The sequence below is a fragment of the Salmo salar genome, chromosome ssa02, assembly GCF_905237065.1.
Source record: "Salmo salar chromosome ssa02, Ssal_v3.1, whole genome shotgun sequence".
Taxonomy (NCBI): domain Eukaryota; kingdom Metazoa; phylum Chordata; class Actinopteri; order Salmoniformes; family Salmonidae; genus Salmo; species Salmo salar.
The window spans coordinates 85,927,673-85,940,286 of record NC_059443.1 but is presented as its reverse complement, the minus strand read 5'-3'; the positions used below and the strand labels follow the sequence as shown (position 1 = coordinate 85,940,286).

Here is a 12,614-nt window from a genome sequence, read left to right as displayed (position 1 = left end):
GATATTGCATCCAATTAATATTTTAATCAATGCTCATTAGTCTTTCAGTTTAGTCATCTGTTTATCTGATGTTTGTGTACTAAATATTTCTGTTTATTTGTCATGGGAATTTTGCTATCTCAATGGTTGAACTCAACTACTACTCAAAGCTTTGTCTATTTCCCGAAGGTTGTAAGGCTTCAATAAAGAATTAGACAAAGTCTCAGATTCTGCAATAGATCAGTCCTTTATTCTATTCTATTTATTCTAAAAATCATACAATGTACATAGCCTTTTATACCTCACATTTGGTTATATCATACACTTTATAAATGCCCCTCTTTAACTCTGTCGCAATTTTCTACTTTGATAGCTCTTTCTGTCTAACCGGGTTCCTCTATCTTCATGTCTGCAACTGACAAGTCTAGCTCAAAACAGGAAACCTCTGGTTTCGCAACGCCTGGCTTACTTCCCTTCTCGGAGCTCAGTCTTCAGAGAAATAGATCAACTTGTTTCCGACAAACCCACACAGACATGTTCCCTCCTAACTGTCAATATTTCTCTGACCTACTTTGAAACACACATCATCATCAGATTATGATCTTAACACAATTCTACAGTTTCAGGGTGGAATACTTTAACATATAAATTCTTCTATCATTTTTTTCCTGTGAAGCCATTGTGTTGCATCCATGTCTTAAATGTACTGTATAAACAAAGCTTGATTTGATTAGAACATATTGTAAGACGAACCCAATGACCGACCAATCAAGACTCATGCCAAACCAATTAACAAATATGTGTAAAAGCAACACATATCTTGGTCCATCTTAGTATGAAAAACACTACCAATCCCACATTTCCAGCCTGCTGAAGGCGTGGTGGAGTGGTAAACACCACCCCCGGCTCTACCAGGGGCTTGAGGTGGTCTCCCACAGCTCTGCTTATGTCATGTTCTGTGGCCTTGCTGTTCCATTTCTTGACTGCCCCTGCAACACATAAATAAACACATTTAGTAATATTATATATAACACTCAAAGTAATGGATATGGAGCATCTCAGTTACACCTGGCACCTAAACGTGACTTCTGTCATCCGATCACTCCAAGCTGCATTAGGTTCAGATCTACCAGGATGGGCCTTTGACAGTCTGGATGCAGTCAGGCCATTGAATATGCATAAGCAATGTAAAGAGATGGGGTGAATGAGTGGGGAAAAATACATTTTACACAAATTACCTTCATAAATCAAATGTTATTGGTCACATACAGGTGTTCAGCAGATGTTATTGCAGGTGTAGCGAAATGCTTGTCCTTCTAGTTCCCACAGTGCAGCAATATCTAACAATTTCACAACAAATACCCAATACACACATATCTAAGTAAAGGAATGGAATTCAAAATATATAAATATATGGATAAACAATGTCAGAGCAGCATAGACTGAGATACAGTTTATACATATGAGATAAGAAATGCAAGATATGTGAACATTATTAAAAGGGACATTATTAAAGTGACTAGTGTTCCATTTATTAAAGTGGCCAATGATTTCAAGTCTGTGTATATAGGCTGCAGCCTCTCTGTGCTAGTGATGGCTATTTAACAGTCTGATGGCCTTGAGATAGAAGCTGTCTTTCAGTCCCCTCAGTTACACATGGCACCTAAATGTTGGGGTGAATGAGTGGGGAAAAGTACATTTGACACAAATTACCTTCATAATAACAAAGAACAAATGTGTGTGTCTGAGGGGAAATTAATTTTCATACAGCCAAAAGGGGTGAGAAATTACACCAATATCAGTGGACAATTTGCACTAATGTAAATAAACATAGATGATGGAACATATTCCCTTTTGCTGACATGATGAACCGCTAAGGGGACATAAATATTTACCATCTAAACCATGTGTGACCTGTCACCTCTCTGGCTGTAGAAGTGTTCTTCCTAACCAGTCAGCACAGGTGTAACACATACTGACTAACGAGGTGACACCAATCAGTGCGTCCTACGTGCTAACGAGCTAGACGTGCTAACGAGCTAGACGTGCTAACGAGCTAGACGTGCTAACGAGCTAGACGTGCTAACGAGCTAGACGTGCTAACGAGCTAGACGTGCTAACGAGCTAGACGTGCTAAAGTCCAACCTCAAAACATAAATGGAAAAGCCAAAGCCTGTAAAACCTTCACCTTTAAGACAACAAATATATCCTACATTTTTGTTGGACAAGTCTGCTCACCACCAACAGAAAACAACTTCCATTTCACATTATAATCAAGTACAATGCTTCACCTTCTACAATATAAACATGGTGTCTACTGGCTGAAAAAAAATCAGGCCTCCCGGGTGGAGCAGTGGTCTATCTGTGTGACCAGAGATTCTGGGTTCGATGTTGTACAACAACTGAAGTCTTTAATGAATGTTAAATTATTTGACAATTGTCTTATAACAGTCAAGTTAGCAACAATAGTCATATGTTGCCCCTTTCTGTGTTTGCTAAAATTGCAGCACGAGGGCGATGCACACACAATTTGATTGCAGAAACACCTCCCTGCTAATGAGGAAACCGCTCGTTATGGATGTAGTATATCTGGTAATGAGAAAGCCACTAGTTATGGATGTAGTATATCTGGTAATGAGGAAACCGCTAGTTATGGATGTAGTATATCTGGTAATGAGGAAACCACTAGTTATGGATGTAGTATATCTGCTAATGAGGAAACCACTAGTTATGGATGTAGTATATCTGGTAATGAGGAAACCACTAGTTATGGATGTAGTATATCTGGTAATGAGGAAACCACTAGTTATGGATGTAGTATATCTGGTAATGAGGAAACCGCTAGTTATGGATGTAGTATATCTGGTCATGAGGAAACCGCTAGTTATGGATGTAGTATATCTGGTAATGAGGAAACCACTAGTTATGGATGTAGTATTTCTGGTAATGAGGAAACCACTAGTTATGGATGTAGTATATCTGCTAATGAGGAAACCACTAGTTATGGATGTAGTATATCTGCTTGGAGCAAAAATGGTGAGCAAAGATTTTCGTTTTTCAATGTATTCTGAATATTACAGCGCAAGATCAGGAGTGCTACTCAAGGAAACTCACATTAAGCTCTGTGTCTGTTCACTAATTCACCACCGTGGGGGAAAACTCAGGGGAGTTCTCATAGGCTGACAGCAAAAATAGCCTCCATTTCCAGGTTGCTTATGAGTGCATTTCACATTACTTTTGGATTATAATTGTAAGGCTCGTTTGAATGTCCTGCTTAATAAAATGTTTGTTTTATTGTTGCAAATCAACTGCTTTATACTTAAAAAAATACTTCAACCAGTAAAATGCTTTTCTATTAGCCTGACAATGAGGGTTTGTACACTAAGTGTTGAACAAATTGTCCCATAACTTCACCTAACATAGACCTACTGTAGGACCCATAACTTCACCTAATAACAACATAGACCTACTGTAGGACCCATAACTTCACCTAACAATAACATAGACCTAGGACGAAAATCATTTAATATTTTAGGTGAAACATGGAAACTAAAAATGTCTTTGTCATGACATGTCATAACCAGCTAATTTTGTGAATAATCCCACTAGGCTACTCTGTAATGTGTTGTCATTCTAAATGTCCTGAATAAAGGAAAATAGCTCTGTGTGTTGTACAATAGCCTATCCATCAAGGAACAGTTCTCTACACATTATGAGATAAGTATCTCTGTGTCTAAACTGACTAACGAGACCCTACTGTAAATCAAACAGACATTAACACATTATAAACATCAATTTGTTAGGGATGTTCGATCTAGAAGTCGACCGATTATGATTTCTCAACGCCGATGCCGATTATTGGAGGACCAAAAAAAAGCCGATACCGATTAATCGGCCGATGAAAAAAATATATAATAATAATTTTTACTTTAATTTATTTGTAATAATGACAATTACAATAATACTGAATGAACACTTATTTTAAATTAATATAATACAAAAATAAAATCAATTTAGCCTCAAATAAATAATGAAACATGTTCAATTTGGGTTAAATAATGCAAAAAGAAAGTGTTGGAGAAGAAAGTAAAAGTGCAATATGTGCCATGTAAGAAAGCTAAACGTTTAAGTTCCTTGCTCAGAACATGAGAACATATGAAAGCTGGTGGTTCCTTTTAACATGAGTCTTCAATATTCCCAGGTAAGAAGTTTTAGGTTGTAGTTATTATAGGACTATTTCTCTCTATATGATTTGTATTTCATATACCTTTGACTATTGGATGTTCTTATAGGCACTTTAGTATTGCCAGTAACAGTACAGCTTCCGTCCCTCTCCTCGCTCCTACCTGGGCTCAAACCAGGAACACATCGACAACAGCCACCCTCGAAGCAGCATTACCCATGCAGAACAAGGGGAACAACTACTCCAAGTCTCAGAGCGAGTGACGTTTGAAACGCTATTAGCGCGCACCCGGCTAACTAGCTAGCCATTTCACATCGGTAACACCAGCCTAATCTTGGGAGTTGACAGGCTTGAAGTCATAAACAGCGCAATGCTTGAAGCATTGCGACGAGCTGCTGGCAAAACGCACGAAAGTGCTGTTTGAATGAATGCTTACGAGCCTGCTGGTGCCTACCACCGCTCAGTCAGACTGCTCTATCAAATATCAAATCATAGACTTAATTATAATAACACACAGAAATACGAGCCTTAGGTCATTAATATGGTCGAATCCGGAAACTATCATCTCGAAAACAAAACGTTTTTCCTGTCAGTGAAATACGGAACCGGTTCTAACGGGTGGCATCCATAAGTCTAAATATTCCTGTTACATTGCACAACCTTCAATGTTTATGTCATAATTACATAAAAATCTGGCAAATTAGTTCGCAACGAGCCAGGCGGCCCAAACTGTTGCATATACCCTGACTCTGCGTGCAATGAACGCAAGAGAAGTGACACAATTTCACCTGGTTAATATTGCCTGCTAACCTGGATTTATTTTAGCTAAATATGCAGGTTTAAAAATATTTACTTCTGTGTATTGATTTTAACCTGTTAGGGCTAGGGGGCAGTATTGACACGGCTGGATAAAAAAACATACCCGATTTAATCTGGTTACCACTCCTACCCAGTAACTAGAATATGCATATACTTATTACATATGGATAGAAAACACCCTAAATTTTCTAAAACTGTTTGAATGGTGTCTGTGAGTATAACAGAACTCATTTGGCAGGCAAAACCCTGAGACATTTTCTGACAGGAAGTGGATACCTGATGTGTTGTATTACCTTTAAACCTATCCCATTGAAAAACACAGGGGCTGAGGAATATTTTGGCACTTCCTATTGCTTCCACTAGATGTCACCAGCCTTTACAAAGTGTTTTGAGTCTTCTGGAGGGAGATCTGACCGAACAAGAGCCATGGAACGATGATGGCCCATTAGACACCTGGCGCGCGAGTTCATGTTGGGTACCCTCGTTCCAATACGTTATAAAAGAGTATGCATTCGTCCACCTTGAATATTATTCATGTTCTGGTTAAAAAAGGCCCTAATGATTTATGCTATACAACGTTTGACATGTTTGAACGAACGTAAATATATTTTTTCCCCTCGTTCATGACGAGAAGTCCGGCTGGCTTAGATCATGTGCTAACAAGATGGAGATTTTTGGACATAAATGATGAGCTTTTTTGAACAAAACTACATTCGTTATGGACCTGTGATACCTGGAAGTGACATCTGATGAAGAGAATCAAAGGTAATGGATTATTTACATAGTATTTTCGATTTTAGATCTCCCCAACATGACGTCTAGTCTGTATCGCAACGCATATTTTTCTGGGCGCAGTGCTCAGATTATTACAAAGTGTGATTTCCCAGTAAGGTTATTTTTAAATCTGGCAAGTTGATTGCGTTCAAGAGATGTAAATCTATAATTCTTTAAATGACAATATAATATTTTACCAATGTTTTCTAATTTTAATTATTTAATTTGTGACGCTGACTTGACTGCCGGTTATTGGAGGGAAACGATTTCCTCAACATCAATGCCATAGTAAAACGCTGTTTTTGGATATAAATATGAACTTGATAGAACTAAAAATGCATGCATTGTCTAACATAATGTCCTAGGAGTGTCATCTGATGGAGATTGTAAAAGGTTAGTGCATCATTTTAGCTGGTTTTATGGTTTTGGTGACCCTGTCTTTGAATTGACAAAACATTACACACAACTCTTGTAAATGTACTGTCCTAACATACTCTAAATTTATGCTTTCGCCGTAAAACCTTTTTGAAATCGTAAAACGTGGTTAGATTAAGGAGATGTTTATCTTTCAAAGGGTGTAAAATAGTTGTATGTTTGAAAAATTTGAATTTTGACATTTATTTGGATTCAAATTTGCCGCTCTTGAAATGCACCTGCTGTTGATGGAGTGCACCACGGGTGGCACGCTAGCGTCCCACCTAGCCCATAGAGGTTAAGAAAGACATTGATGTTTATGGTTAGGTACACGTTGGAGCAACGACAGTGCTTTTTCACGACTGCGCACCGCATCGATTATATGCAACGCAGGACAGGCTAGATAAACTAGTAATATCATCAACCATGTGTAGTTAACTAGTGATTATGTTTGATTGATTTTTATAAGTGTAACGACTGTCGTCGGATTTAGACCAAAATGCAGCGGGGAAATGTGCACTCATCTTCTTTTTATTTAATGGACAAGAAGGAGAACCAAAACAAACACGTACACAAAGAAAACACAACGACTATTCACAGGCTGGTAAGGCACAAGGCTATACACAGAACAATCTCCCACAAAGTACTCAACAAACACACACCTATATATAGGACTCTCAATCAGAGGCAACTAGAAAACCCCTGCCTCCAATTGAGAGTCCAACCCCAATTAACAAAACATTAGAAATACAAAAGACTAGACAGAACATAGAAATACGCTAACATAGAACAGTGCCCAAAAACCCCCGGAATACATAAATCAAATACCCTACTAAACAAACCACCACCCCGAACCACATAAAACAAATACCCTCTGCCACATCCTGACCAAACTACAATAACAAATAACCCCTATTACTGGTCAGGACGTGACAATAAGATAAGTTTAATGCTAGCTAGCAACTTACCTTGGCTTCTTACTGCATTCGCGTATCAGGCAGGCTCCTCATGGAGTGCAATGTAAAGCAGGCGGTTAGAGCGTTGGACTAGTTAACCGTAAGGTTGCATGATTGAATCCCCGAGCTGACAAGGTAAAAATCTGTTGTTCTGCCCCTGAACAAGGCAGTTAACCCACCGTTCCTAGGCTGTCATTGAAAATAAGAATGTGTTCTTAACGGACTTGCCTAGTTTAAAAAAAAGTGTAAAAAAATAATAATTTAAACATTTAAAAAATTTTAAAATCGGCAAATCGGTGTCCAAATACTGTTATGAAAACTTGAAATCGGCCCTAATTAATCAGCCATTCCGATAAATCGGTCAACCTCTAGTTGGATCCAACTGTCTTTACCAGAGTAATGAATGAAGAAGCACTTTGTTTGTCATTTGTTTGTCATTTTAACATTTATTTTACCTTTAATTCTGCTCCATTTAAAAAGTCTTATTTTAAGCTTTATTTAACTAGGCAAGTCAGTTAAGAGCAAATTCTTATTTTCAATGACGGCCTAGGAACAGTGGGTTAACTGCCTTGTCAGCTCGGGGAGTCAATCTTGCAACCTTTCGGTTACTAGTCCAACGCTCTAACCACTAGGCTACCTGCCGCCACTATTTGACTGTCATTCAGAAAACGATTTCCTGTCTCAGCTGATGATAGTTGAACATGTGACTGTAACTAAACAGCTACACTGTTAAGAATGGTAGCTAGTTAACATACCGGTGCATACTGCTGTAATAACATGCTAACAAATTGTCAGCTAAAATAACATGTAAGGTAACTTATTTGAAAAAGCATTACATTATTACATTGCTCAACATTTTCTTAACATTTGTCATAATTAGTTAAAGCAATGAATTTGTATCGGCTCTCGGACTTCAGCTGCATATTTTCCGCCATTTTCTTCCAATCTGAAAACAATGTGAAGCCACGCCCATTTCCTGAAGAATTGCATTATGGGCCCTAAAGTACTGCGTGTTTACGCCATATTTTGGTGAATTTAGTACGATATCCAGGATCTTTTGGCATACTAACTACGTCATACTATGACCAATAAGCATACTATATACTAAATTCACGTCACAAATAGTACGGTTAGTATGAGTATTCTAACACAGCTAATGACTTATCAACAGCTGTAACAATTTGACCCCCACAGGAAATCTACACTGGCAGTTATACTATATAACCATTGATTCTTGTAGAATATACACTGGCAATCTACACTATATAACCATTGATTCTTGTAGAATATAACTTATAAATGCCTCAAATATTTGAACTGTATTACCCCATCAGAAACCAAAACACAAGCTTGAAAAACGCCACTGTTTGTAAACAAGCACTGTATAGCCTTGAAATCTTGTTTAAAACTATCATTTTGACCTTATGAACAGCCAGTCCTTGTATTTATAGTGTAGTCAATTCAGGGGTCCAGCGACTGTCAAGCCAACACCTTATAACTGTTACGCCAAGATATCTGAACTTCTTGATGAGGTAGCTAGGTTTTGGGTTACGGTTGCTATAAAAGCTTTCTCTATGAATTTGAGTGGTTACATTTCTCCATCCCCCATTCCTCAACTGTTTACCAAACCAAGTCTCTGGGCAGCCATTTTGTTGCTGTTTAAATCCTAGGTTGTCCCTTCAAAAAAGCCACACAATCAACCAACCAGTCTGCAGCTGAAACAATAACAAAACTGTAATTCCACCACTGTTTTGGTAATAAGATGATGGATGGGTCTGGAGAAATGTAACTACTCTCAAATTCATAGACAGACCTATGGATGCAAGGACTGACTATCCATGATATCAGCATTATAGTTTTAACCATGTTGAGGCTATACAGTGTTGATTTACATTGTTTATAAAGATTGGAGTAAAAAAATTAGCTTATTCTGGGTTCTGATGGGGTACAACAGTTGAACTAAGCTCATGAGGCATGTGTTATATTCTTCAAGAATCAATGGCTATAAATAAATAGTTTAAAAAGTCTAAATATAGATGTAGCTATTGCATATTTCCCCTTTAACACCACACATCAGCTCAACAACTGCAGAGTTTGTGCCTCAAGCTAAGCGTCAGTACAGAGACAAAGTGGAGTCGCAATTCAACGGCTCAGACACAAGAGGTACGTCACCCCGCTCCTCCGCTCTCTCCACTGGCTTCCAGTTGAAGCTCGCATCCGCTACAAGACCATGGCGATTGCCTACGGAGCTGTGAAGGGAACGGCACCTCCATACCTTCAGGCTCTGATCAGGCCCTACACCCAAACAAGGGCACTGCGTTCATCCACCTCTGAGGAAGCACAGTTCCCGCTCAGCCCAGTCAAAACTGTTCGCTGCTCTGGCACCCCAATGGTGGAACAAGCTCCCCCACGATGCCAGGACAGCGGAGTCAATCACCACCTTCCGGAGACACCTGAAACCCCACCTCTTTAAGGAATACCTAGGATAGGATAAAGTAATCCTTCTAACCCCCCCCCCCCTTAAAAGATTTAGATGCACTATTGTAAAGTGGTTGTTCCACTGGATATCATAAGGTGAATGCACCAATTTGTAAGTCGCTCTGGATAAGAGCGTCTGCTAAATGACTTAAATGTAAATGTAGGTATGTGGCAGGGTCTACAGTCAATCACAGACTACAACAGGAAAACCAGCCACGTCGCGGATCAAGACGCCTTGCTCCCAGACAGACTAAACAACTTTTTTGTTCGCTTTTTTTTTTTTTTTTGCCACTGACACGGCCCGCTACCAAAACCTGCGGGCTCTCCTTCACTGCAGCCAACATTTAAACGTGTTAACCCTCGCAAGGCTGCCGGCCCAGACGGCATTCCCGGCCGCGTCCTCAGAGCATGCGCAGACCAGCTGGCTGGTGTGTTTACGGACATATTCAATCAGTCCTTATCCCAGTCTGCCATCCCCACATGCTTCAAGAGGGCCACCATTGTTCCTGTTCCCAAGAAAGCTAAGGTAACTGAGCTAAATGACTACCGCCCTGTAGCACTCACTTCCGTCATCATGAAGTGCTTTGAGAGACTAGTCAAGGACCATATCACCTCCACCCTACCTGACACCCACTCCAATTTGCTTACCAACCCAATAGGTCCACAGACGACGCAATCGCCATCACACTGCCCTAACCCATCTGGACAAGAGGAATACCTATGTAAGAATGCTGTTCATCGATTACAGCTCAGCATTTAACACCATAGAACCCTCCAAACTCGTCATTAAGCTCGAGACCCTGGGTCTCGATCCCGCCCTGTGCAACTGGGTCCTGGACTTCCTGACGGCCGCCCCCAGGGGGTGAGGGTAGGTAACAACATCTCCTCCCCGCTGATCCTCAACACTGGGTCCCCACAAGGGTGCGTTCTCAGCCCTCTCCTGTACTCCCTGTTCACCCATGACTGTGTGGCCATGCACGCCTCCAACTCAATCATCAAGTTTGCAGACGACACTACAGTGGTAGGCTTGATTACCAACAACGACAAGAGGGCCTACAGGGAGGAGGTGAGGGCCCTCGGAGTGTGGTGTCAGGAAAATAATCTCACACTCAATGTCAACAAAACAAAAGAGATGATCGTGGACTTCAGGAAACAGCTGAGGGAGCACCCCCATATCCACATCGACGGGACAGTAGTGGAGAGGGTGGAGAGTTTTAAATTCCTCGGCGTACACATCACGGACAAACTGAAATGGTCCACCCACAGAGACAGCGTGGTGAAGAAGGCGCAGCAGCGCCTCTTCAACCTCAGGAGGCTGTAGAAATTTGGCTTGTCACCAAAAACACTCACAAACGTTTACAGATGCACAATCGAGAGCATCCTGTCGGGCTGTATCACCGCCTGGTACGGCAACTGCTCCGCCCATAACCGGAAGGCTCTCCAGAGGGTAGTGAGGTCTGCACAACGCATCACCGGGTGCAAACTACCTGCTCTCCAGGACACCTACACCACCCGATGTCACAGGAAGGCCAAAAAGATCATCAAGGACAACAACCACCCGAGCCACTGCCTGTTCACCCTGCTATCATCCAGAAGGCGAGGTCAGTACAGGTGAATCAAAGCTGGGACCGAGAGACTGAAAAACAGCTTCTTCTCAAGGCCATCAGACTGTTAAACAGCCATCATTAACATTGAGTGGCTGCTGCCAACATACTGACTCAACTCCAGCCACTTTAATAATGGAAAAATTGATGTAATCAATTTATCACTAGCCACTTTATATTATATGTTACCTTACCCTACATTACTCATCTCTTATGTATATACTGTACGCTATACCATCTACTGCATCTTGATGTAATTAAATGGATCACTAGCCACTTTATATAATGTTTTCATACCCTACATTACTCATCTCATATGTATATACTGTACTCTATACCATCTACTGCATCTTGCCTATGCCGCTCGGCCATCACTGATTTATATATTTTTATGTACATATTTGTATTCATTCCTTTACACTTGTGTGTGTAAGGTAGTTGTTGTGAAACTGTTTGGTTATACTACTTGTTAGATATTACTGCATGGTCAGGAACTAGAAGCACAAGCATTTCGCTACACTTGCATTAACACCTGCTAACCATGTGTGTGTGACAAATACATTTGATTTGATTTGTTTTTAAGACATTACTTACTAGTGTTAACCAGGGCCTGTTCATCGTTAGAACCATTGGATGCCTTAACATGCCTTTGGGAAACCAGGCCCAGATATCCAGTTTCCTCCTCTTCATCCAATGTGACAGTCATCTCACCCTCCTCCTCTTTCACCCCAAAACATGCATCATCCTCTTTCACTTCCTCCTCTCTTTCACAGTAACGTCCTCTTCCTCTTTCACTCTGAACGCGTCTTTCTCTTCTTCTTTCACTGTAACAGCCTCACCCTCTACTTGTTTTTGTATTGTGACAGCCTCCTCTTCCTCTTTCATGACAACGTTCAGCCACAGACCCTGTTTCTCCGCCCAGCAGACCTCTTCTTTAGCAGGATAGTAGCTTAGTGAGCTCATGGTCGGAGATGTTAGCTAGCTAGGCTACTGCTAACTTAACGAGCCCGCTAGCTGACTAATAACAACAACACCGTAAATATGAAATTAAATCGGATAACTAACTAGACGACAGTAGTGGGTATTAAACACAGTGGCTAATATCCACGAAAGCGTCTAAAGAGCTTTATTGGTTCGGCTATTTTGTCTAGCAAGCTACCGAGGTGGCTGACGAACTGTTGCTGCTGTTGAAAGAAGTGTTCCGTCCACTAGATTATACCTCACACCAACAGCATTGCGTTAAATTCCCACACCGCCATCTGCTGACTGGAGTGGGTAACGCAGTTGAGTAAAATGTTTATTTTATTTTCAGACAAAAAGTTAAAGGGTAGGGATCAGGGACGTCGCTAGTCCTAAAATATTCATTAGCCCCTCCTAAATAAATCAATATCAGTCAATATATTTTTT

The 12,614-nt window shown here is 40.5% G+C and overlaps 1 long non-coding RNA gene across 1 annotated transcript; it reads right to left on the bottom strand.

The window, feature by feature from the left end:
• Positions 1-207: 207 nt before the first annotated feature.
• On the bottom strand, positions 208-12,401 carry LOC123732554 (uncharacterized). The gene is made up of 2 exons (XR_006763220.1): positions 11,802-12,401; positions 208-968 (listed from the first exon to the last, which is right to left on the bottom strand). It is a non-coding gene; the product is annotated as an uncharacterized lncRNA (long non-coding RNA).
• Positions 12,402-12,614: the final 213 nt, after the last annotated feature.